At 27.4% G+C, this 26,280-nt stretch overlaps 1 long non-coding RNA gene across 1 annotated transcript in view; it reads right to left on the bottom strand.

Moving 5' to 3' along the window:
• Positions 1 to 2,256, bottom strand: part of LOC112599761 — an 8,175-nt gene extending 5,919 nt beyond the window's left edge. The window contains exons 1-2 of the long non-coding RNA XR_003114964.1: positions 2,047 to 2,256; positions 1,565 to 1,735 (exon numbers count right to left, since the gene is read on the bottom strand). This is a non-coding gene — a long non-coding RNA (uncharacterized LOC112599761). The remainder of the gene's footprint in view (positions 1 to 1,564; positions 1,736 to 2,046) is intronic.
• Positions 2,257 to 26,280: the final 24,024 nt, after the last annotated feature.

Genomic DNA, 26,280 nt, shown 5'->3' with positions numbered 1-26,280 from the left:
ACCCTTATTTAATACACATATATATTAAACTAATTAAAGCCGTAAGCTTGAATATTTTAATTTGATTTATTTTTTTATCAACATTTTTAAAATTTTAAAATACTCTGAAAATTGTCAAGTTTTTTTAATTTTAATTTTAATTGTTTTTATTATTTGTATAAAAGTTACACGAATACCAGTAAGGTAGACAAAGACTGTTAGCATATTTCTAATTTTATCATACGTAATAATTGTATTAAATATTCATAACATTACCTGCATAATAATATATAGTAATAATGTAAACAATAACTTTGATAATAACGATTATAATATTTAAAACCGAAATTATTATGTTGAATATAGAGGATATTGTATTAAACCAATAGATAATAAAACATTAATAATGAATTATTAATAGTTTTAATATTTAGTATTCATGTTTTACTTTATAAATATAGGTACTATATTATCTGTATAACTTTACGTATTATTTATGAATAACAATATTATATAATTTATATAGATAATAACATTGTTTTAAATCGATAAAATATATTAAATAATATTAATATTTTAATATTTCTATTTTATATAGAAGCTGATAAGTGTTTTGTGCTTTATTAAAAATTACAAATGTTCCATAACTTGTTGAGCTATAACAATGAAACTTGTTTGGAACCGTGTACGAAAAGATTTAAGTGTGATGGTCTTGTACAACAACCAACTTACCCAACTGTGTCGTACACATAGTAGGTACATGTACAATTATCGTATGATTAAAAGTATTAAATTATACAACGTTATAAAATATTTACAGTGATTTGTCCAATCGCTATGATTTTTTATTTTAAATCGGATTTATCGGTTTTCGCGAATCATTACTATATATTATTATTTATATAGACGTTTCTTCTGTCGTTAGAACGACCTTTGGGCTCGTCTGTACGAGATGATATATCGCACGTGCATAAGATTACCATATAGGTATATGTGGGGCAAAGCAAGTGGTACAAAAATATAAAATCGTGAAATCTTCACGCACGACAAATTTAACCTCGACTAGAACGATGCTTAAGTTTACCAGAAAATCGGTCGCATTCATATACGGATAATGTCATCGAAGGGTAAACATTGTCGGTGTCAAAATACATGTGAGTTATATTCAGATATATAAGTATATTATCAATAATTATTCTTGGAATCGACGTCAATTGTTCTAATTATAAATTACAGATATATAATTCATGAAAATGTCAGATATTTTATTGCCACAAGAATAAAAAATAAATGTTTTTAATATTAATATTGTTACTTAAATTTAAATTTGTATATATAAGACGATCCTTGTAGTGACCAATTTTGTTTTAAATTACTTTTTGTACAATGTATAAGTTGTATTTTTAATCAAACCTATAATTTAATTTTATTGACCATAATGATTAAGATTATAAATAATATATTTTGGTAAATAATAATAATTATTTATATTGATCAATGAATTTGTTGTAAGTATATAGGTAGTATATTATATATTTAATTAAAGTGTCTGATAATATTTTATTAGATATTTTTTTTTTTTTACCTTGTTTTGCTGTAACTCATTATTAATTCGAAAATGCATCTTTGATTTCTTAAAAATTGTAGACCAAAAGCCAAAAAATCATTTTTCTAGGTTATTCAACTTTTTATATGGATTATAAAATTGGTTTTCGTTATCTGTTTGAACCAATACCATGTATCATGCTCGATCGTTCTATAAACAATTATTAAATATGACAATGTTGAAAACCTCACCGCATAAACTATACTTGTTTTGTACATAATAATTGCAATCTCTATTATTTTATATAAAAAAAAAAAAAAAAAAAAAACATTACAAAATCTATAACGCCTGCAATAGCTTATTTTTTGTACTAGAAAAACAACAATAACTTACCAGGTATCGTTATTGTCGATTGTTTGTTAAAAGATCGTCGAATTTGTTATATTATGCCGTGTATTACAGTTTAATTGAATTTGCTTACCGAAGTTAGTTGAGTATAATATTACCATAGTTAAACCTACCTTTATTGTCACAGAAAGTGTGCAGCACTACGATGACTGTAGCTCAAGGCGTATTTGAGTTCTCCAATAACCATTATGATAATAATAATTAAAATAATTAACTATATTGAAACTCCGTTCGGCGTTGTTGGTCGTAAAAACAAACGTCATCGACTTCCTATATAATAATATTACTATATTATTTGAATGTCGTTTCACGCGGACATAACATCATCATCGTGTACGAACGACTTCGCATAATATATAATATTACATTATTACATGCGTAGTATATAAAGACTTAATATGTGTATAAGGCGGCGTTGAACAGCACTCGAAATGTTTAATCAAAATCCATTCAGTTGCCGCGCAATTCAAACAATAGGGTTTCAACTAGTTTCAAGTGGCGTTTATTAATTTTCCACACGATTGCACAGTGTATAATAGGTTTGTGGCTGTATTTAATATCATGGTCTGTATAGACGACACCAAAAGTCTCGTTTCCGGCCTCTTGACAGCACAGCGATTCCATCATTATCATTAAACGATTTGTTGTGAAGTCCAACCCTATACGTACGCGTTCCGTTCGTTGGATTATAATATTCCACTTGACGATTATACGCCTACATTTAAAATCAATTTCTATCAGAATGACTTTCAAGTCCCCGTGTGAACAATGTACTCAGCTGTGCGTCAAAACTGTGTTACTCCTACTTTTTATTTTTTTTTTCTCGACTTATTTGAGAATACATTTAGACACATCTCCATTTTCACTACATCTTGCGATGCATCTCAATCATATACTATGTTATCCTATTTCCATTTTTAATTTCTTAGAGCTTCAGGTCTTTTCAAACTTGGTTATTCCACCGCTGCAGTATTGGCCATAAATTTTGTCTTGCAAACTAATATTAATTTGTATAATACACCATTTATACGTATACATAGATTATATAAATCATCGCACTATTATAAGTACACTCTAGCTACGACTAGGCATCAACTTAAATTATTTGAATTCGTTCTAATTTCTTCAATAATCGTTATTTAAAATATTATTTTCATCGATACTGCTTTGACGCAAATCAGTAAATCACGCCCATGTTCTCTGTACATTTCCATGGCCGTTTTGTATATTAAATGTTACGATGATATCTAAACAGTCTGGTCTAAGTATGTACCTATAAACGTAGTGATCCGATTGCATTACTAATTGATCATAAATTACTTACCGTGTACCTATATGCCCAGCTACTGCATTTATTATACGCTACTCAAACAAACGAGGTTAGATGGCAATCGGGAAATCGAGTAAAACGAACGATTGTGGCCATGTGTGTGGGGGATCGTTGAACTAGCAGCCACATTTTTAACCGATCATTAAGCTACACCACTAGTATTATACTTAATATCACGCTACGTGTTTTATACATGATCTTATAGTGTACAGTTATGTGCAAAGTATACAATATACACACACATATATATATACTCTTTACGTTTAATTATTGTTAAACAGTATTTATATCGTCATATCCGGGGATACACTGCTGTGTCTTTTTATTATTATTATTATTGACCAATAAATGTGATGCAAGTATACCTATAGTACAATTTAGACTTAGTTGGCTATCTATATTTAATGCGCCTATAATGCCTTGGAAATAAATTATTTCTTAAGAGGTGGCTAATATACAATTATATACTTTTAAAATCGTACAGCAATATAAATATATTTATACAATTGCTTATAATATCAATATAAGGTAGTTGTACTATTCTTTGATAGTTATTTACAGAGTAATAATAAACTTTTCTCCTCCCTCTACAAGCATTCAAAATCTCAAGTATAAAAAAATTGTACATTCTTTTTAGTCAACATCCCCCAGTCAATAACTAATATTTCATGGTAATCAAACCCTCTATAATGACCTTAACATAATCACCATCCCTGATCAAGGATCTAAACTTCCACAAACGATTTCATAAAAAACTATGTCATCATTTAAATCTTTTCAAATCCAATTTATTTTTTCTCTACCTTGCTCACATAATTCGTCGAATGTAAAAAAAAATGGTCCAGAGATCTTTAAACTTAATTACTATTTATACTCAATTATACATATTTTATACGTATATATATAAAAAATATACTTTAACTAAGATATCTTGTTAACTCACTATAATGTTATTATTACTTTATGTATATATTATGTATGCTTATATATTACAATTTATAAGTATGTAGAGTAATATAAATAGATATTTTTTTTCGTTGTATGAATCTTGTGTTATTAGTTTTACTTGACTAAATATTATTTATTAAATCACTTAAATAATTAAAAAAATAATAATAATTTAGATAAGAACAATCCTAATAATTAAAAAATAATATTAATCAAATTTCCATTTTAAACATAGTACTTTTTCGTTAGTGTTATTTTCTAGTTGAGATCCCTGACCAGTAATTTCATTTTTAGAATAGCCGTTAAATTGTATTTATATTTTAAATAATTATTGTGCAACATCTAAATGTATTATTATTCACATATCATTGCATAAATATTATTTACATAATATAATAATAGAATTTGGATATTAATTTTTAATTTACCTTCACTCGTCAAAATAATTGTCTAATATAGTGGGTTACCTTATCATTAAAATAATATTGTATTATACTATTACCTACATTAATCTTCTTATGACTAGTAATTAGCGATAAAATCACACTATATTTCTAAAACTCCTTTAATATGTTTTAATAACCATGAAAATGTTGATTTTTCAACAATTCCCTTATTTGTAAAATGAACTCAATGATATGACCTTGGTATTTCGGTTTGGAATAAACATTTTCAGTCAAGAACCTTTAAAACCTACAAGACATAAATTAGCTGGCTAAATGAAAGGAATTAACTTTTGTTTTTATTTTCATTTTTTTTAGTAAATTAAAAAATATAAATTATGCTATACATTGATCATTGAGTTACTTGCATTCATTTCCATCATTATTGTTCGTCAGTAATTAAAACATGTTTTTCAACTTTTCTAAAATAAAATAAACAAATAAGTTTAAATACAATATAAGTTTTGTAATAAATCAATTAGTTATATACTTCAATTAGTAATCAAACAATGATATATTATTATGAAATTTAAAGGTTAACCCAACCAAAATACTTTCTATACACAAACAGATAGTTTATAAAACTATAAATTCTTTTGTGTTAGGTCAGTCTTTTTTTTTTGTATTCTACATTGTTTAAATAAGTACATCACCGTATCACCCATTTGGATGTTTTTTGTTTAAAGGAGGTACCATCAGCAATTACCAAGAGTGGAAACTTCTTGAATTTAAGCTGCTGCATTACTTTCTCATCGCTATTCATTAAAATAATAACACAGTTGTATATAAAAATTAAAAATGTTTTAAATTTATTATATTTATTATTTTAACAACTAAAGAAAATAATTTAATATTTGTCATCAAACTAGATAAAATATTATTGATATTAATATAAGATTAGACATGATTAAACTAAAATTGAGTGCTACAAACATTTGTTCTTAAAAACTTTTTTTATATATCTACAACATTTGTTTAAATATTTTGAGGGGTGGATAGGTGGGGGGGGATGATTATTAAAACTTTCACTTAATAAATTGCTTACCAAATTTAAACAAAAATTACTTTATGCGTATTCGATAATCTGAAATAATAATCTTATCTTTACTCATATCAATAGTAATAACATAAATATAATAGTTATGTTTAAAATAAATACTTATTCGTGTAATATGTATCATTTATCAACTACCCTAAAAATGAAAAAAGTATTTTTTTAAAATTTAAAATTTTCGGTTTATTTTTAGAAAAAATAAATGTTATTTCATAGAAATTATTTAAAAATATTTATATTAAAATACATATTAACTTATTTATTATAGTTTAACTAGCTTAAGAGATAAAATTTGTTAATGACAAGATTTAATAAATATATTAGTACGATGTTTTTTAATTAACCATATGATTATATGAATATAAAAAACACTTTAAAAAAGATTTAATAACTAGTTGTAAAAAAAAAAAAATTATTAATTTAAAACACGAAATAAAATAGTTTTATGCCGTATAAATACTTAAATTCTATAAAATTTAAAAATATTTTTCAACCTTAATATATAACAGCTAAAATAAACATTTTATAGTAGTTATAATAGCTTAACATATTTAATCATATTTAAAATTTAAAAATATGGAAATGGGTAAAAAAAAAAAATTAACGGTGATTTTCTTTAAACTGCTTCAGTATATTGTTCTTTATTAATCATTCGAATAAACAATAATGGCTACTAAAATAATCACAGAATAACATTTGAAACGATTTTTATGTTTTTTTTTTTAGATGTTATCGTCGTTTTAAGTTGTTTGTAACGTTAATTTTTTTCTTTTTTTTTAATCAATAAGGCATATAATAAACCTAGGATGAAATAGTTTATGAGAAGAAGATGGAGAAAAATGGTGTTTACGATTTTTTTGGTACGACATTAAAAAGAATAAAAAAAAAAACAAAAAAACAAAACATAATACACTCATGGGACGACGGGTCGTCGAATGACACTAGGAAAAAAAAATACTGTGTTGATTTTCATTAAAATTACAACGAGTAGCGTGGAAAAAATGTATAGAAAAAAAAATCCAAACCGTTTTCATAGTTTAAAATGAGCCATAATCGTAAACGATAAAAACTATGGTAGTCATATATAAAAATATATATGTGTATGTGTGTGTGTGTGTGTGTGTGTGTGTGTGCTATTTGGAAAATTAATTTCTTCACTCACACACGTACTTGAACTGAATAGGTAATCCTACCACTCGTCCGCTGGACAGACTGATGATATTATGACATTATGTCATTTCGGAAAGCCACTTACGCTAATGAACTTGGCCAAGCTACATCCTTACTCACCGGACCGCCACTGACACCATCACTAAACCATATTGGCATGGCTACACCTTATTTCACTTATCTATAGTCTTATCCCATAGATACTTTCGCTAAGTGTATATAGTAATTGTGGAGGGATTTTATGGAAAAAATAAATTTTATAAAAACTATATACATAAAAGTTTTTTAAGAAATGACAGAATGTCCGATAAATCAAAACAGAGGTAAATATTTATTCCTGCTACTGCTACTTATGCCGCGCATAAAATGTATGTATCAGAATTAAAATTAAATTAATAAACTGCGATCATGATAAAGTTGTTGCAGTGTTATCGTGAAATTGATTTTTCTAATTTCCAATCATTATAAATATAAATTATTATCGTTTTGTTCGATGAAAAACTCCATCTAAATATAGTCCCATTGTTTTATAGTTCCTCCTGCATACTGACTTATTATTATTATTTTTTTTTTCTTTTGCATAAATCCAGGTTCGCAATCTCTTATTATTTATCGTTCTCGTTGTCACCGCTGTCGATACGAAAATAAATAATAAAAATAATAATATCAATAATATACATATATTCTACGAGTACTCATCAGGTTATTGATGTGCCGGTAGACGCGCTGAAACTGTTCGTCATAATTTTACAAAGACGTTTTGCATATAAATTGCGTAGCCTGAGTCACGGACAACAAAAATAAATTATAATATTATCCGAAACTTCAAAAACAACGTGTTAACGGTTTTACACTTGGCCCCGACCTAAAGAATAGTTGACATTATTATTGTTTTTTATCGTTCGAATTTCAGTTCTGTGATGTAAAAGTTGCACAATAAATCTTAACACCGGTTTCGCTAGAAAAAACTTAATCGCAAATTTTCACACACTTAACATGCACACTACTAAATATTCAGCTAAATATTCATGATGGTAAAACATGATCAATGATGGTTTTTATTTAAAAAACAAAAACGAAAAATACTCAAAGAGTAAAATAAATATTGCAAAGTTTATTTTAATAATATTTCACTCCCATGACTTTTCATTTAATAATTTCATTAAATTATGTTTCAAAGTCCGTCAATCAAATCTAGTATCTATAGCTTAATAGGATATTTTCTATACACTATATTAGTTGATGAACTTATCCTAAACTAAATTTTTTAAATTTTCATGTCGGTAAACTTATAATTAAGGATCATATTCGTAAAATTCTTAAATTCGTCTATACCACTTAGGAAGTGAATGTGACGAAATAAACTTCTTTTTTGTAGCCACCAGTTTTATTATAAATTATTTAAGAATAATATTTGTTTTAAAAATGTTAATGTATGTGCATAAATTGAAATTTTAACACGTAGTTTCTGAGTATTTATACTGAAGAAGGTACTGAAGATAATGGTCAATGTTAATGGAATTTTAAAAAACATGGAAAAGGTATATATTATTTGAAAATTATAATATATACTAAATACTTATTATACCTACATTTATTACTATGTTATAATTTGAAAAATTTTGCTATAATTATTATTAAATAAAAAGCAAATTAAAAAAAAAAAAAAAATTTGAAAAATAAAAGTTTATTGCCATGTAATACTTTTTATATTATTATATAGTCATTAATTTAATTATCGATTGCAGCAAAATGTAAATTTATTTTTATAATTTGCCTATCAATATTTTTTTCGATTTTTTTTATGAGTTTTATGAGTTATTTCGACGACAGCTTTTGGACCTTGTTTGAATAATATTTATAATAATATTAAAACCAAAAAAAATTGAACTGAAATTAGTATACGAAGTAAACTATGTTCAGAAACTCGTATTTAACGTTTATAATTAGTCGTTATTTTAATACTATGCTCAATTTATTACGCAAATACCAAATTGTTAAACGGTGAAATGAAAGTAATTATTGCCATAACTAGAGGATAATATATTATTGTTATGTTTGCATCAAACTCGAAATTCATTAATATGTATAATATATTAATATGTATACGAATAAAACGATTCCGTTCTATACTATCGTCTATTGCACTAGAAGTATTCGTATGCGCGCACATATTATTATTATTATTACCAATACGCAGCACTTATGCAGCATTGGTTATCGTAGAACTGTATACAATATACTATTATTATTATTATTATTATTATTTCTATAATGGTTTTCACTTCAAAGAGTCATTAACGATGGCTTTGTCTAATGCATTTCGCATGTGGAGATCGGGAAGGTTTCTTGATTGACAAAGCTCGTGGCCAAACACTAAGTCACGTGTAGACATATTCGATTTCCCATCCCCGTACGCAACGGTCTGAGAGTCATATTTGGCTAATGACGGTGACGATAATTACATCACGTATACAGCAATATGTGTGCATGTGCACTGTTAATGTGTCTCGTGTTCGACGTCGGAAGATCTAAACCGCTTTCGTTTAATGTTACCTCAAACAACGAAACTTCATTAGACTAAACATTCGAGCGGGCGAGTGATCGTTATATTATTTCCTCGGTGTAGTGAAATAATGATAACCTCACACGATCAAATGTAGATCGTGATATTATATTATATTATACTATTGTCTTCTGCAGCATTCAATTAGTGTACGATTCGTGTCATGCTATTTCGAGGCTCGTAACCTATGATTTTTTTTTTTTAAGTTTCGATTTAGGTTTTTGACGTTTAATTTTTTTGTTTTCAAGGTGGTAATATCATAGGGAAAAAAAAACAGTTCCGGTTTCAAGTCGTAGATATTTTAATGAATGCCGGCACTGAATGAATGGAACAAGACTGGTTTTTAATGTGTAAATAAAATATATATGCTCATAAGTCATAACTCATAGGTGACCAATGCACTATAATCGTCTAGCAAATGAAAAAAAAATACATATTTAATTATGCATTCACTTGAATTCGAATATGAGTAAAATAATCAAATGAAAAAAATAATGCTAGACGTATTTATATAGGTACTTTGTTTCGTAAGAACTCGTGTATTTATGCCAATTATAATACACATACATTTATTATATTTCTGGGGCGGCGCGAGGAGAAAAACCCGTGTTATTAGACTATGTGACAACGACGACGAATTCAGTTGACAGATCGCCGTTCGTTTGTTTGACAAATTCGTCCGTCCACGAAATGTAATCTCGACGTAATCCTACTGCGACTTCTATCGGCACTGTCGCTTTTCTCGGAGCTGACAGCAGGTGCGTTTGTCCCGGTTAATGCTTTCCACCGTTCTTTGACGGGCGGTACCTTGGTATAATAATATATTTTCCCGTCTAAGGACGCCGTCATTTTTGGATGATGTCAATTCACTGTGAGCCAACCATCAGTATAGGTACGAGGCAGGCGATAATGTTATAAGAAAGAATTAAACTCGCCCGGAAACGAATAGACGCAATAATAATAATAATCATTCTGCTTTTAACTACCGTCATTCATACTTTGAGACATATTTTTGACTTAGTTCATAATCGTTCAGGTAAAGTTCAGTGATCCATTGTGTAATCATAACACGAATGCAATATTTAACATAGTATCAACGGGTTAGTGGTATTAAATGATTTTTTCATAAAGAGGAGAGAGCTGTTTTTTAAATATGAAGATCAGTATTTCAAAATCAATAAAATTAAAAAAAAAAGATTTATTTATAACGTTCAATTATAAGCAATTTCATTAAAATATAATAATTTTAATGATAAAAATTGCGAATTTTATAATCGTACCAAATTTAAATAAAGTTGTCAACGAGCTGATTGGACGCACTATGGCTGCTTATTAATGTTATTTTTGTGAAAGTATATCCATGGACTTATGGAAGTTTCATGTTATTGAAACACAAATAAAAAGAATTATAAACTGTCGAGATTTTATTGATTTTATTATCAAAAAAAAAAAAAAAAAAACCGATATCAAAAAATATTAATTGTTTACATTACTTTTCTTCTATAAATATTTAGATGATATATCAGGTATCATTATACCATTATAAATATTGAAAAAAGGTCATAAAAAGAAGGATATCTAAGTATTTCACAAAATAAAACGATTTATATATATATATATATTATTATTATAAATATATATTGAAACAGTCATTTATTGATTTACAAAGAAAAATAGAATAAAATATAATATGGCCAATAAAAAAAAAAATATGTACTTGCAAAAATATCAAAGGATATACACAACCAACCTACTCTAAAGTCCATATTTTAAAATTGATATCTTACCCTCCATCGTTTTTGTCTTATAAGGGATTTCGTTTTTATTATATAAATAAATTTCTTGCCCAAACACCATTTTCCTCAATTTCTCATCAATACACAGATTTATAATCATAATGAATTTAAAATGTTTCGTCTGCCAGAAAACAAATTGATGACATAATTTGGTTTACTGCGAAACATTGTAATAGATAATTCTTGAAATGCTTATGCAGCACTGATGAAATTCAATTTATTAACAGTACGCTGTACAGACGGTTAAACTATATTTAGTATATGTATAGTTATACTATAGCTCATCTGAGATTTTAATCAATTTTTTAAATAATATAGCATGTTTACATCAATGAATATTACTATATTTTTAAATCGATTCAATTTTTCTGTTGTCTTGAACGCATATCTAACGTTGGTCTATGTATACACTGTTGTAAATAATTTAAGTCATTAGTAGTTAAATCATTACACGGCCGACATCAAATTACGAAACGTTGAAAACATTTACTTGATCCATCAACTTTTTTTTCCACTTGGTGTAAGTGCCGTTACATTATTATAATATACGAGTTACATCAAAAACTAATTTTCCAACCTTCAAGTCCAGCAAATCAGAATGAATACGGTTGGCTGCATTTTTAGAAACACCGACTACAGAGTTATATTAGATCCTACGAGGGATTTGTTTAAATTATTTATAATTTCATGTTTTCCTGCAGCAAGGTATAGTACGCAACAACATAAACATGGTTTTAGAAAGCCAATTTATAACACTGTAAAAGGTTAAATGTTAATGCTTTAAACTTATACAGTATAATATTTAAAACAGTATGGACATAAGGTATAAAATACAAAAATATAGTTGCTAGTCGCCACTTGTCTTGTTAGAAGTAAATAGAAATATTATGTACAAAATATTATACCGGGATATTAATATGTATTTTAGTTTTGGCTCTTAAATGAATCTGATTATGATGATATCTAATTTTGTGCACTATAAAGTATATACCTACATTGTAAACTTTATGGCGTGTTTAAATATTTGCTATTTGATTTAAAACAGTTCTGTTATGTATACTTTTAATAGCTCAGGTTCCTAAATATATACAGGAAGTTGTATATTGCACTAGCGTGATATTATTTTTTAGATTATTTTTTTAACCTCATTAATTTGCTGCTACCCTTTTTGCGAACCAACTACATATAAGCAGTATCAACCCCTGTACGGTAATTTTATGACTTTTTTTTTTTTTAATCATTTCAAATTAGAAGATTCATTCTGTTTGTTTTTTTTTTTTTTTTTTAGACAACTGCTCATATTTACTATATTATTAAACATCAAATATTTGTTTGAAAAATAAATAATATGCCATAGCGCTGATTTCGTCACGTACGTGTATGCCATTTTTCAGAACTTGTTGCTTCATAAACATATTAAATAATATATTTTTTTTAGTGTGTTTTCATTTAAAATTTGAATAAAGACGTAAACGTAATTCGTCACTCATACACATAAAAATATATCAAATTGATACATAATACAAAAATGTGAAAATTGTTTCGAATATCGTTTTATAATAATTATACAAAAACGTTATAACTATTTTTGATATTTTTGTATGTATGTATATTTTAGTTTACAATGAACGAATATTTAAAAAGTTGTATTCGATTTGAAGACGATGGTGTGTTTTGCAATAGTAATAATACGCGTTCGAGTCGTCGGTGTTGGAACTTTGGCGTGAGGGAATATATTTTTAATTGAAACAGATTCGTGCAGGAACAACAACAACAACAACAAAAATAATGATATATTATGTATCACCATGCGTATCGGACGTAAAACGTGACTGAAAATATAATTGCGATTGATCGAATTCCATGTACCTACGCGTTTCGGTACCACAGCATTTGGTTTAACTGACAATGCGCTATCTGCACACTTTTACGAATATTTTAAAATACGCGTACGTATACAGTCGTTTCGAGAGTCATAGTAGTGTACGTATCATAAAAATAAAAGTAGTCATCGTCGTCAGTGAATAATATTAACGTGTCGCAATCCGTGCGTTTTCAAATCTGGACAAAAATATACTAAAATCGTGTTCTTCAACTTTAGCGCCGTGACGTATCTCTCGGAGGACGCGAAACGGCGCGAGTGGCTTAGAAAAAAAATTTTAATGTCATTATAAATGATAACCATATTATTGTATTCTCTCGGCGCAAAATCCAGTTGCACTCACTAACCAATACCTATATAATATGTACGTACATAAGTACGTGAAAAAAATGACGCGTCAGCGGTATATATAATAATATTATATACGTTATTATAGTATAATATATGCAATACGTCTGATAACGGCTTATCCCGCCGTAAAAACCCATAAAGATTTCCTCTACACACGCGCTCGAGCATAATTGTATGCGCTGGATAACTATGGATGGCAGGTACTCCATCATTCTGCCGACAGTATACCAACGTCGTCGTTGTCATTCGTTTTATATTCATTTTCAAATTTAATATGATCATTTTTTTTTGCCCCCATCTTTGAAAAATTATTACTATCGTGGTAAAGTAAATAATATAATATATACCTAACCTATAGGCATGTATATATCTATGACAAACATCCGCCACCGAATTTTTTTCAACTATGGTATTATAGAATTATTATTGACACGTGTAGGCGGAAACACGAAAGCTAGGTTTGGTACACGGATTTTAAGGGTGGAAGGGATTATGTATTATTTTTTCACTTTATTTTTTTAATGAAGTTTGTGTTTAAATGAGCTAACTAATTTCTGTAACCACCCCTCTCCCAACCAACAAACGTTTGTTCCCTTCATTATGTACAAATTGCAAATATTTTTTTGAACTAAACAAAAATATAAAATTGTAATGATATTTACATTATCAATTCACATACCTAGCTTTATAATTGTATTAAATATCATCATAATATTATTTATTATTTCATCTTACTGCTGAAGTATATAACCATATCCATAAACAATATTATAATAATCAAAATTATATTATTAATATTTGTATTTATAATTATACTATATATTACAATATCTAACAAATTACCAATAATACCCAAAAAACACGTGTACTTACAAACTACAATAATATATTAAAATAATTACCAAAAAATTAATAATAATATAATATTTATTTTTTAAGTAATTTTTATTATAAAAAATGTGTTTTTATAATACAAATTTACTTATATAAAATAAACAATAAAAAATTAAAACAAAACAACAAGTAAAAGATCAAGTCTATAAGTAGAACCCCCATCCTGTCATTAAAGTCAGTCAAGTCTCCATAAAGGATTCTGTCTCCACCGAGTAGTCTATATCCAGTCATCAGCCTTTCCTCACAGAAGCTGATCGCCGTTATTTTTTAAAAACAGGAGAGTATTAATTTAATAATCTAAATTGATCTTTTACTTGTTGTAAAGTTTTAAATTAATTAACCTTATTCAAAGTATTGTTTTTATTTTATTCATTTAATGTATGTTAAATTCATATCTTATTCCTATTAACGTTTGGTTATCAACGCTTATCATGTAAGAAAATATATCTATATACTTTAGTATATCAAAGACAGAAAGAATAATATTATTAGAAGTAAAAATAACATACCTAGACTCCAGTGTTGTAAGGAAAGTAAAAAAATCTATATTAATAAATCTGTATCTGCGATCCCGAATAAATCGTAATAATACATAGGCTTTAATAAATAATAAATGAAGAGGCAAAAGAACATCGAAAATCTTAGCTCCATCGTTTATGTTTAAAGAAACTTAACTATAACATCTAAAAATTAAATATATTATTATAAGGTAAAGTTTCATCAATAACACTGGACAAGTTTATTTTTTGATTCATTACAACATATAATACAATTCATGAATTTGATATCATGATCCAGTAGACAAACACTACCTTATTCGTCAAGTCGTATATTCATAACTATACAATATTCCATAAATATGTCCTTATTCACTCAAACCTTTTTATTAATATTTTATTTATTTTTATTTTTTTCTTAACAGACTATTATTCCCTTAATAATATGTAAAAAATTGACCGCTCGATCTCATTACCGAATAATTATACAATTGCTTATTTATGTCTTAAAAATTAAAAATTATTATGTAATTGGACGCTTCCACCACACATGCCATAGGTTAGGTTTGTCCCATTATAAATTATCATCACTATTACTTTTTGTATTTACTAATAGTAAATAGAGAACGAAAAAAGGATTTCGATATCACCATTGGACGTCAGTAAATTTTGAACGATATCGATATTTGAAATTACATCGTTTCCTATCACTATTTACTATATATAAATATGGAATGTAAATGTTGTATCGAAAACAAATAAAAAACAGTAATATAGAACATACCCTTCACCCCGATTTTACACATTGTACTAATTAATATGTTGTATGAGTTTGATATCAGAAGCTAACGTGTTAACATAATATTATTATAACATGATTATTGTAAACATAACTAACTATTGCCGTCAATATACGATCCGTTCTCCATTGTACATATCGTTATTATAATATTCATAACCGTATAATCATTATGAAAGATACGAATGTCGCGTACGACTCGTTTATTAACACATATAAACCTCTTTCTGCTGTCATTTATTATTATAATTCTGCATTTTCCTGTTGCATATGCTTGCATTTACATTAATTTCCTTTTGCTTGGTGGTAAGTAATTTAAATAAATGTTTATCAATAAAATGCTATATTGTTGTTATTATTTATTTTCAGGCTGCATGTTAAATTTTTGATGACCTAGTTTGTAAATCCGGAACCTCTGGGGGCAATGGGAATGTTTGAAAAAATCGTTTTTTTTTTGTCTTATAACTCACAAATAATATGCTAAATAAAAAAAAAAACATATATTAAAAAAGTTGTTTACGAATATTAATAAATACTAATATTTTATATTTATTTATAATATTTATATATCTATCTGTGTTCAAAAATAGGTGATTATCGTGTAATTGGCGCGCTCGCTTATAATACGTAAAGGTTACATGAATTATAATTCTGATAAATATTTATTATTTATTTAAGTAATATTATCAATTAGTGAAAACTAATAAATTGCTTTCCAAAGCAAAATAATTCAAATGTTAGTGTAATAATTACAGATAAACAAATTGTATGGCGTTCTGTATCAAAATCACATATTATTAGTTCCAAGTTATGTGATAGTAAACATTGGTTTAAATCTCGACAGTGTTATAAACTTGTTTGAGTTATTAAGTATATACGCATATATAATATGCATGATTAACTATCTTTAAACAATATATAAATTATAGTGCGACGCTGAAGGTGTACCAATGAGTCAGGATATTACTTGTTGAACTTGTGCCGGAAGTCAATTTTAATATTAGCTGATGGAGCCATAATAATTACAAAGTTTAATGGAAATCGTTCCCACACACTTGCCAAATTTTCCAATTGTACATTAAAATAATCAAAACGTCTCAGACGACAGAAACATCGAATTCGAGATAGTTTCAGTCGATTTACTAGTCAAGATTATATCTATTTAACATAAACGCATTTAATACCTACCTAGTTTTAACTATTGATGAACAGCTGGTAACAGTAAGCCGTAATCCATTATCCGTAACGGTATTAACGCAAAGGAATTGTAAAAGATTTGTTTGGCTAAAGGAGTTATCACGCCGTATTATAAATGTGTCTCAATACTCTGCGGAAGAACTTTGAATTTTTTATTTTGGAACATTATTGTTTTCAATATACATATCAGCAGAAACATTACTTTATTCGTTAAGTTGTAATGTGAAATGTGACAATACGATATGCATGTACGTTGCCTACATTATGTAGATACCTACATTTTACTCTAAAAAAACGCCATTTTTCGTTTCTAACGGTTTGTGCATTCTTTAAACCGATCCCATACAGGGTAGAAATATGTGTTAGTATGCACAAACATATATATTTTTAATCTTTACATGAATCTACGTCGTTTCATTCCGAAACGGACAGCATGATTGTCTACCGTAATACTGTGACAGTATAATATTATCATTTATCAATTATCGCACTACTATTCCATGAAAATGTGCAATAAGTTTACCATGATAATATATAGGATGATTCATCGATAATGCTCTTCCTTTTTTTTCTTTAATAAATCATTTATTTGAAATATATTATTATCATAATTTAAACATTTTAAATATACCTACTTAAAAACCATATTTTCTAATCATTGAGATTATTTGAAGTTTAAACTACTTAAGGAGTGTCTATAGAGATACAAATTTGTGTTTTACTTATGATAATCTCACTTTTATATTGTAAATTATACTATTTTGTGGATATTTTTTTCTGGAAATATGATTGTTTCGCAATTAAAATTTAAACGAGTATTTTTGAAATTATTCAATTTTGAGCAATAGGGATGAAAGGTTTGAAAGATAATATATGGGTTATTAATAGATAAATATGTATCATAAATAAAGAGATTCTTAAGTAATATAAAAAAATTAAAGATTTTGAATAAATGTCATATATTTAATATATTTTATGTCTAATGTCTTTAAGTCTATTTTAAAATTACAAAAAATATAATTTAAATAAATTCATTATTTATTAAATTAAAAAAAAAAAGGAAATGAGCACGCTAGGTAAATCACCCTGTAGGTCTAAGTATACATTAGTGTATGTTCACCACAGCTGCAGTTTTATCGCGTAAGATAATCGTCAACGACGAACTGCCAAAAAAGAAAGAGTAAGTATTGGATGGATTCCAACAAATCACGGTACATTATCGTCTCTCCGTGTGTCGTTGACGGTTTCGAAGAAGAGAATAATAATAATAATAATAAAAAACTATAATCGGATTTCTGTATATATTATTACACGCACGGAGACCGTGTGCGTGCCTGCAAACGTCGTCATCGTTGCGAGACGTGTGCTACGCGTGTGTATCTCTGCAGAAAATCTCCGACGCCGAAACCCCTCGACGCGTTCGCTGTACTTATATAACTGGTATGGTTCGTTATTATTCAAAAGTGTCATTCCGGCTTTCGATTGTTTTCCGCTGCGGGGACGAACCCGATGAAGAGTTATATGTGGTCGTCCTTAAAACTGTCGAACCCTACGTCCCTTCCGCCTGCAGCGTATATATCAGATAATACCTATACATATATTCACACACACATTCACACATACGTGGCATGCTCAACCCTGTTCAATAACGTGAAGCGACGGTCAACAGTGCAGATTTTTTGCATCCGTCAGTGACGGATGTTGACTTTTTCTCGGTTTTTGCCCATTTTTTTAATAACATTATACGAGGGTAGTCGAAAATTCTTTAACGAAACAGCATACGTGGCGATGACGTAAACATGGTTCTTCACCCTTACAAAAAAAAAATAAAAATATATATAAACAGCTGCATATTATAACGAGTAAAAAAAAAAAAATCCCCATAAGTGTAGTTCCCATATTTTTTGTCTGTGTGCGACTGCAGCTCATATTATATCGATACCACGGCATATTTTTAAGCTTATTAGAGTAAAAGTTTTTGAATTTATAATATTGGTCTTTGATTACTATTAAACAGCGGAAACGTTGAATTTTTTATGGTTATACATTTTTTCACAAAAACTCATAAGTCGTTAGCTGACACAATAATATTAATAAGTGTATACAAATATTTTTGACCTTAAACACATGATATATTTGATATTATTGTATTTGAAATTGTTGTGTTTAAAATGGTAACTTTTGCATATAATATAAATTACACGTTAATACATTAACACTATCAAAATAATTATTTGTGCTTTGTGAAATCATACTGAAATTTTAATTTTCAACCAATTATAGTGAAATGTAATTTTTTAATAAATACCGTGATAACATATTAAAATCGAACATTTAAAAATTAAAGATGTACACATTTATTTGATATTTTTATAATTCAAGTAGAGCTCATGACTTCATATTGCCATGGATCATGATAATAGCTTTATTAATGGCTAAAATAACCTTCAACGTAAATGGTAATGAAAAATACTTTGATAATACATACATATATAACAATATCTTATATCTTCAACATACTTCGTTTCATAATCGTTAGAGCGAATGCCCGTGATTTGTTTAAATGTTTTTCAGACATTATTATAGTTGCAGCTACTTTTCTTCGTTCCCATAGAACCGATTACCTAACATAAGTATAAAAATATATAATTAGTGTTTTTCTTACCAGACATAATGTATGTCATATAAATATATAATATACATACCTACTGCTTTTAAGTACGGTAGAAGGATAAATGTGTTTTTTATGATCATCAGCTGCAGACCGCCTCCCCGGTCGTAGTGCGTATGAAATTTCACATTTTATTACAATTTATTTAAGAGCTTGAAAAATTAAAAAAAAAAAAAAAAATTATAGCAGCTGGCTAACGCAAAAGAATACATTTAAAACCCTGCACCGATATTTGTACGGACGTGCATAAAAGTATATGGCAATTGTTGAATAAAAAGTGTTTTAAACGAGTCTTTTAAAAATTACAGCACTACAACAATAATATATAATATGTGCGTAGGAAATGTGATCAACCGTTGTTGTAACGTTTTAAGACCTTAAAAATACATTTAAGAATTTCTTATATATACATTTTCTATATACAAGTACCCGTAGGTATAGTGGAAACGGCTAGAACTCTGCAGCAGGTACCTACGACGTTTATGTAACGATAAAATGAAATTTTCACGGTCGATAAAAATTAATAGCCTTTCACGTATTATAATAGTGGTATGTGTGTTAATATATTATATGGTAAACGCTCGACCGTTTTCAAGTAATGTTTACACCGGAATAAAGTGTTGAAAACCAGATTCAACGTCCGTGCGCGTGATTATCGTGAGAAAAAAAATATTTTTAATTATTCGAGGGTAGTTTTTACTTATTTTTAACGCGCAACACACTTGCGCACACTCAAAAATACACACAGATACAGTCACAGCCCAGGAACCCGCCACCTATCATTGGTACATTCATTCGAAAAATATGTTTGCTGTGACATAAAATATACATAATAATACGGGGGGGGGGGGCGTCATTACTCGAACGTGTACAACTGTACCGGCAATAACATTATCGAACCGTATCCCCGAAGAATAAGAGTAACGGGTTACGCGTTACGATAAATTAATATATAATATCCTTCATTGTCAAAAACCATGTGTGTTTCTGTCCACCACTTCTATGGTAAAAGTTATAATAAGAGCCCCCGTCAAAATTAAATATCATATTTTTAAAACACACTGTTTGTTTCACGCCGAGGAAACGGCAGTCAAGTGTTTTATTATTATTTTTAATTTTTTTAATGACAAGAAATCTTATCAACAACTCGTTTTATGACAAGTGATGACGAAAAACAAAATACAAAATAGGGTTTGCGTTTTTAAGTAGTAATCGCGGTATTGTAATATTATTATCACAGTTAACTACAACACTATACATAATAGTATAATATAATATATCGCCGTCGGATATCAACTATTCACATAAACACATTATACGAATATAGTAGTTTAAATGTGACAAATCGGAATCAAAATAAATACATTGGTGATGCTTTAATTGTGAAACTGATTTACGTTAACAAAAAAAACAAATAATCACGTTTGTAATATATGAACAATAAAGCTGAATATACATAAACATTTGTCAAGAAACGAACGAAAACACATAATTGATTAGATAATTGTACGCGAAATGAGATTTGTTGTACTTACATGAAATATTTTGTAAAATAATCGTGTAATGCGTATTTACACTTCGATATCCTACCTTATTAGGTTCCAGTAAATGTGGTCGCTCATCGATCAACGTTAAGTAAATACAGGTAACATAAAGGATTTGAACGTTTTATGTTTTATTATATATTGTTATTTGCACAGCAGGACCGTTTCCTGCAAATACTTGATATGCAGGAATATGTCAGCTGTTAAATACAAAAGTAGCATAATATTATAATAAATATATTTAATACTATATTTCAGTAGGTAAATCATATATGTGTACTTTTACTTATATACTAATAGGTATTATAAGCAATAACCTATGTTCGATATTATCAACTCGTATGCACAATATATTAATATATTATATTATGTACAATGGCGTTGCGTATAAATACATAATTTAGTATTTTTTTTTTTTATTAACTTGTATCATATAAGTAGCGAAACGAAAATACAGATTTCAATTTAAAATTAGTATATTATGTATGCTTAAACGGTTAAACGTGGCTGTAGTATAAAATAGCCAATATATTATAATATTGCAGGTGTGGTCACTTTAAAATTTACAACTATAAGTATGATATGAAATGACCATAAATCACATTTGAAGTTGTCATTTGATTAGGTACCTATTTTATTGAAATTTCTTACGACATGTTTTTACGTTTAGATAAATAAGTATTCAATATTAAATACATAATATATTGCATTACGTATGTGTTAAAATAATGCAATATTATGACCGCATTTAAATGTTTAATTATAGTTTTGTGTACTACAAATACCTCGATAATCTTACATATATATATATATTATACATGATGACACAACAGTTATAAAGTGTCATACCTTAGTGAGCATAATTATCAAGAGTGTACAAAGATTATTTAGGTATATTTTTTTAAATACATCCTGGCAATTTTGTAAGATTTATATTTGGTATATATTATTGTTTGGAATGTAAACATTTTTGTAAAAACGTATTCAAATAATGACGCTTTTATTATTTTTAAATGATTTCGATTCAAATATATTATTTAAAAAGGCTGAATACGAAATAATCAATATTTAGAAGGGAGTTTAATTTTTTTATTTTCATTTATTACTCGATAAAAAGTCCAAAGTAAAGCATTAACAATATAATGAAATATTCATTTCTAAAAACTATATTATAATAATTGATTGTGACATTTACCACTTCTGTAATAAGAGTTGGATCGACCTACGTGATCTCATATTTTACTTTGTCCGTTCCTCCTACACGATCGTGCAGCACAAAATATATCGTTAAGAAAAAAAAAATAAAAATATACATTGTTAAATTATGATTATTTAAGCGAACGAGCTGCAGAATTTTAAAATATTTTCAAAGGCCGAAGGCCGTTTTTTGTATTCTTATATCATATAATTATTCATTTGTGGTAGGTACAACGTAAAAAGTCCCTTAGTTATGAGTAACACGAAGGGGCTATTATATTATTATTATTCGTGCTGTTAACGGGCAAACAACTATTTACGGCGTTCTTTGTACTTTGTGCTTTTTGTTAGATAATAATCATTTACAGATTACGTAATAAAATAAATATAATAATTAAAACATTTTAAACGTCTTTAAGAAAGAAAAAAAAAAGAAATATAAACGTGTGTAGTGTACCTTTAAGCTCTAGATAAGCCTTATCATCTTTTTGGATCTATTTCTCATGCTGCTAACATTTTAAGTCTTTAGATTTTGATTTTCGGGTAGTTGCATATGTGAACAATGGCAGTAAAGACAACGATGTATGGTTACGAAAATCTTTAAGTAATAGTAATAGTAATATCATATTTTTTTTTTGTTTATGTTATAATAACAATAATAATAATAATAATGCGGGAACTTGAGGAATTTTTACGACCCGATTAACGTGCTGCAGGGTCGGCTCCGAAGTTTCCGCGACGTTTATTGCAGCTCAAATATTATATACGACATACCGGCCAGCTATATTATATTATTATTAATTAAAAAGTACGAACAAACGCTATGTAGGCACGTCTATAAGCACATATACACGTATTTGGCACCTATACTGCGATATTATATTTAGAGGCACCCGTCGAAACGTATAAACTGCGCATAAAAGAGCACAATATATACAATAATATAATAAGTTAACTGTAGGGTGTACTTTTTTACGATCATCTGACACGATTTCCTATTATTATTATTATTATTAGTTATCAAATGTAGATTGTATAAGTATTATAATAATGGGTGACCTATATTATAATATCATTGTAAAAACGATCAACGTACGTATTAATAATATAATATAACGTGCAGTTACAAAATATGTTTCTTCGAACGAACGCTTATTTCGTAAGCTCGTTAAAACTCGAATAGTGCTTGGTGGTTGTCACAGCTCGATGTCAACTATGAGTATCTATTATTATTGTATTATTGTTCTACGACGGTGAAGCTTAAAATTTAAAACTGTTTAAACTATTTCCGGTCATTTGATTGACACCATTGGTATAACCGTATTAGAGTATGTATTGGTATATGCAGATACCGAATCACATTGTCTTATAACTTATAAGTACCTCTCTTTCTCTAAGTAAATAGGTAATATATTATAAGGATTTAGTACCAAATCTTTGGAAAGTTTGATTTTAGAACTCACATTTGAACGTTGTAATTACATAATTATATTGTGTAATTACAACGAGCTACGCTTAAAAATATTTATCTGTATAAATTGGATTCACATCACTACATTTTACATAAAATTAAACAAAGACATGATCGATATGTGACGGGGCTACTAAATTTACTAGACCAGTAGTGTTTATAGTGAAATAGAGAACAATAACCTGCAGAACTTAGTGATAGATAGAAACAAATGATAAAATGTATTATTTGAAAGATGGGCTTATAGTAGTGAAAAAAAAAATACCCTATAAATACTTAATGCACGAATTTTGAGTACAATCTTTACATCGAATTCTTCGAACGCTAATTATATTATTAAATACTAGCAAAAAATAGCGAATACTTGGTCAAAACTTTTAAAAATCTATTGACCGCGTTTTTTAGAAATTTTTAAATTATTATATTTTATTCATTAAAAATATTATAATCCTTTTAAAAATTGTACAATTTGATAGGTACCAGTTTTCGAATGCTTAAACTATTCACTTATGATAACGATATTACTACATTACTTGATCTGAACACGTTTTATATTTTAGCATACCTTCATACTATGTATAATCCATATTTATATACAGTTATTACTGCAATATTATTAATCCGTTTAAATTATATAAATTATATATTTTTAAAACCAAAACCATGGAATATAATTTTATTAGTATTTGACCTCATTAAAAATATAATTTATTTTTTCGATTACCTAAATAAGTAATATACGCAGATAAGGTAGATACATCGATCAAAAAACTTTGTATACAAAATTGTATAATATAATTGAAGCGATAAATGTATATACTATTAGTATAATAACAAATCAATTTCAGTGTAAAAATAATATTTCTTAGTAGTTTTAAATACAATTTAATGTACCTGAGGTTCCGAATAAAATGACAGTTGATTTGGTAATCAATGTAATGATGTTATTTTCTGTGGAAACTTTAACGGACATTTAAAAAGTTTCGAATAACAATCTCAATCAGTTGTAAATGTCATACAATTCACTAGCGGCAGACACTTAAGAAAGTTAAATTTAAATTTTTTTGGTAGTATTTGTTATTTTAAATTTGTAATAACTATGCAAGAAGAAATAACTGGAGAATAATGAAAAAAATTGAATATATAATGGGTAGGTACTTACTTATAGCAAGTTTTATTTTATACTTGAATTCAATCAGTTTTTTTTTTTTATATCATTGATTCATTATTTTAAATTTACAATAAATAATACTATAATTTTGATACTAACTATTCCAATATGATAGTGCGAGAATATTGAGACTGATATTACAACTTCATTTACTGTAGGTACCCTGTCTGTTTATTTTTGAAATTTTTTTATATTTATTCTTATTCAATAAATATTAACAATATTTTGAATTATTTTTATTAATTTTATCGTTATGAAGATGACCAATATTTCGGAATAAATATTACTTTTGTGAGTGTTATTCGTAATTCATTAAAACGCCACCCAAGATACATTTTATTATTTATGTATTAATTAAAATGTCCCATAAATTAAATTTAATATAATTATAATTAAAAAGTCACCCGAGTGAAACTAATATAAATTACATAAACCTAACATTATGTAATATTATGAAGTTATTAATAAAACGAGATATAATGGCTATTAATAATTTAGAAATTGATTTTAATATAAAAACAGAATTTCCAATTTTTAGAAATAATTTAAAGTAAGAACCGAGTTCATGTGTCGTACAAGGCGTACGTATGCAAATAATAAGTATTATTTTAAAAAATAGCATAAATAAAAAAAATATAATTCATACGTTGACATATTTTTTCAATCAAAATAAATTAAGTGTTAAACATTTTATTTCATACGTAGGTTTAATCTAAATACCTGTATGTAATATTGTTACACACCAGTATTATAACTGATAAAATAATAAAACGACGAGAGAATAAAATTAAGTAATAGCGTTCATTTAAATAAATCAGTATGACGATTTCCGTCCTCAAAACATAGATTAAAAACAATTACAACTTCTTATAATTCCTTTCTCGGGAATTATTAGATTAATTAGATTAATCAGGCTAATTAAAAACGAATTTTTTTAATTTGTTATTATGTTAGAATGAGAATTTTAAACGGATGTCGAATTTGGTAAGACAATGTTAAATGCTTCACTGAACTTACGCAATTATTATTTTAAAATGATTGAATATTGAATCATTTAGTGTGTACTAAATTTACGATTTTTGAATCTTGAATATTTAGGACAGACATACGATTTGTGCTATAAATTCTATAATTATAAAACTCATTTATAAGCTATAATGTTATTAGTAAATAAAAGTTGGACACAACGTTTACGATATACGAATTCGATAAACGAATTTCGTTCGGAAAAAATAAAACCATTATAGCTCATTAAAATATTATGGAATTTAGACTTGTTTAAACATTTCCAGAGCGACTTATTAAGGACACGACACGGTTAAATACGTAACATACGATGATGAAGTTTATGTAAAATCCGGTATAC

This window comes from Melanaphis sacchari, unplaced genomic scaffold (assembly GCF_002803265.2).
Source record: "Melanaphis sacchari strain LSU unplaced genomic scaffold, SCAv2.0 Contig54_pilon_pilon, whole genome shotgun sequence".
Lineage (NCBI taxonomy): Eukaryota > Metazoa > Arthropoda > Insecta > Hemiptera > Aphididae > Melanaphis > Melanaphis sacchari.
This window is presented reverse-complemented; position numbering and strand designations above follow the sequence as displayed.